Here is a 3,547-nt window from a genome sequence, read left to right as displayed (position 1 = left end):
TACTATACAGCTCATAAATATCTATAATGAAAAGTCATTGAAGAAAAATAACAATATCTGAACAATTGATAGAGAATTTCTGAACATAACTTCATTAAGAAACTCTATAATTGTAGAAGATTTCAATGCACATCATTTCTAATGAAATTCAGAATACAAGAGAGCAGTGAGAGCTGATAATCTGATTGAATGAATCTTTGAGCATTTAATAGATTTAATTAATAAGTCTGATCAACAAACATTCTTTAGAAAAGATATGAAACAGAAGTCTATTATAGATCTAATCTTCATGTCATAAAATTTAATGAAAAGAAGACTTGTAAACTGATTTATTAATTCAAATGAGACATCAGAATCATATTATGAGATTATTCAATTTAATATTGAACTGAGTGAAAAATAAATGAGTGAAAATTCTCTTCTCTCTAATCAGTATAACTTTGAAAAAGCTGATTGAAAAGCAGTTGAAGAAAGCATAAAACTATTAAAATCTGAAAGACAGAATGAGCTATATTGAAATTCTGATCAAGATATCTCAAATGAAATGCTTGAGAATAAAGTGAAGCTTATTACATCTATTATTCTAACAAGTGTTAGAGATAATATTTCAAAAAGAAAATCTTCTGAGTATTCAAAATCTTGATGAAATGAGAATATCTCATCTAAAAGGAAAGAATTAGCTACTGCTAGAAGAGATTGAAAGAATGATGTAATATCTGATAAAGAGTTCAAAGCTGTCAGAAATGAATATTTTTCAGATATTAAAAGAGTTAAAACAGACTGCTGGAATAAATTTCTTAAAGAAGTATAAGAAAAGAAAGTTTTTAAAGCTTTTAACTATACTAAAACAAGAAGTGTAGCAAAACTTCCAGTCTTAGAATATGAGTTTCAGAATGAATCATATACAGCAAACTCTTTTGAGAAAAAATGTCAAGCTTTTATAAGAATTCTCTTTTAGAACTCATCAGATTCAGATTCAGATTCAGAGAAAGAGAATATATCACTTCTCAATTACATTAATGAAAATGACTGGGAATGGCCTGATCTTACACAAGATGAATTAGAGTCAGCTATCTTCTCAAGTTCTGTTAAAACTGCTGCAGGTCCTGATTCAATTAATCACTTGATTATTCAAAATACATATTTCTACTTAAAGAATGAATATTTTGAGCTCTTTTTCAATCTCTTGAAAAATGAATATTATTCTGAATACTGAAGAGAAGCCACTGAAGTGATTCTTGCAAAACCTAATAGAAAAACTTCAATTTCTAAGTCATATAGAGTAATATCTCTATTAAACTGCTTAGAAAAGATTTTAGAAAAGATAATAGCTACTCAACTATCTTTTATAAGCTCTATAGATGATTCTCTTTTATTCAGTGAATAAATGAGAGATAGAAAACAGTGTTCTGCAATTGACACTGTTCTCTCAGTTGTTCATAATATTCAAATAGCAAAGCATGAGAGTCTGATCTCAACTGCAGTTTTTATTGATATAAAAGAAGCATTTGATCATGTTTCAAAGTCAAAGTTAATTCAGACATTGAAGATATTAAAACTGTCACTTTCTCTAATGAAATAAGTTAACTGTTTTATATCTAAAAGAATTATATAACTCTTCTTTGATGAAATGAAATAAGACAAGACTGAGATAAAAATAGAAGTATCACAGAGATCTTCAATCTCACTTATTTTATTTATAATATACACTGTATATCTATTCAAAAATAGAAATATGAGAATAGTGTGATCTCTGAGTTATGTGAATGATATTAGTCTAGTCTACAGCTCAAAAACTATTAAAGAGAATTTGAAAGTAATTGAAGAAGCTGTAAAGGAAATCTTTGTTAGAGCAGATATCAATCAAATTCAATTTGATATGAATAAAACTGAGTTAATTCATTTCTTTTCTAGATTCAATGAGAAAGAACTATCTCTAACTCTTTTAAATAGAGAGATTAAACCCAGTGTAAATGTCAAATGATTAGAAGTATGATTAAACTCTAAGTTGAATTTTGAATATCACATTCAATAAAGAACTGTCAAGGCAGAAAGACTATTGAACAACATAATCAGACTATCAAATACAGAGAGGGGTCTATTCTTCCAGGCTGTGAGACAGTTATATATAGCCTGTATTACATCAGTAGCTGATTATGAAGTTCAAGTTTGATGAAATAATCAAGAGAATTTCACTGAACTCTTTCAAAGTCTGTAAAACAGAGCCTTGAGAAGAATTCTGAGAGTATTCAAATCATCTTCTATTAAAGCAATGAAAATTGAAGCTTCAATTCCTTCTTCTGCTATTAGATTTGAAAAGGCCTGTATGAACTATGCTCTGAGAGTTGTAAAGATAAGCTTAAATCATATAATCAGAGAAAGAGTCTCTTCTTCATTTTCATCAATTAACTCTGGAAATGAACTGGATTGAAATAGATTTCTTGATTGAAATGAACATAATTCTTCAAAGAAAATGTCTTCTTAACTGTACAGACTATGCTCTCTGATTAAAAATCAATTTTCTTCTTTAAATATTGAAAAAGTTGATCATGAGAAGTTATCTCTCTGAAGAGAAAAGCTTGAATCTCTTATAGACTTATAAATAAGTGAACTATCAAAAGAGAAAGAATATGAACAGCATTTGAAGAGAATTTCTACAATCAATATAAAAGACTCTATTCTGATTTATTCAGATGACACAAAAAATGAGAACTTGAATAGATTAGACACAGGCATTGCTTATACTGAAGATAATATTAATTTTATCTCAGATTTCTGAAATCTAGACTCTGAATGTGAAGTCTTTGATACTGAACTATTTATAATAGTGAAAGCTTTCAAACTCATTGAAATAAAATCTCATAAAAGAGAAAATTATTTGAAAGAGGTATGAATATTCTCTGATAGTCAAGCTGCTTTAAAATGACTTAGAAATAGTCAGATTTATAATGATTAAATAAATCTTAAACTGATCTTAAACTCTGTTTTGAAAATTCAAAAGAGAAGAATATCAAAGCTGATAATTCATCTGCACTGAGTTCCTGCTCATATGAATATTCATGGCAATGAATTAGCTGATTCAGCTGTAAAAAAGAGTGCAGAATTAAGCAGATCTATTCAAAAAATTATGTTCTGATCTTTTATAAAGAGAAAAATAAAAGAATCTTGTTTAGATAAGTGAAATGAAAGCTGGCAGAAACAAAAGAAGAGTATACATTATTCAAGATTTGAAACAAAACCCAAGTGGAAATCTTGTTCAATTAAATGTAAAAAGAAAATATTCTTATCTATAATACAGCTGAAACTAGGACATGACTATTTTAAATCTTATATACAAAGATTTGATGATAGATTTGACTCAATAGAATGCTCATTCTGCAATACAAATGAGAATCCTGAGTATATTGTAATGCACTGTGCATTATACAATAGTCTCAGAGCCAGATTGAAAGAGAAGTGCCCCGGTGGCCGAATGGTTAATGCGGCCACCCGGTAGCACCTTGGCGTGGGAAACCAAGGCGCGTGGGTTCGAAACCCGCAGGGGATA

At 28.9% G+C, this 3,547-nt stretch overlaps 1 pseudogene across 1 annotated transcript; it reads left to right on the top strand.

Annotated features, from left to right (window-relative positions):
* The first annotated feature begins 3,458 nt into the window (after nt 1–3,458).
* On the top strand, nt 3,459–3,547 carry BDBG_17949 (annotated as a pseudogene). Its single transcript has one exon. The product of its transcript is annotated as a tRNA-OTHER (tRNA).

Source organism: Blastomyces gilchristii (genome assembly GCF_000003855.2).
Source record: "Blastomyces gilchristii SLH14081 genomic scaffold supercont1.35, whole genome shotgun sequence".
NCBI classification, from domain to species: Eukaryota; Fungi; Ascomycota; class Eurotiomycetes; order Onygenales; family Ajellomycetaceae; genus Blastomyces; species Blastomyces gilchristii.
This window is presented reverse-complemented; position numbering and strand designations above follow the sequence as displayed.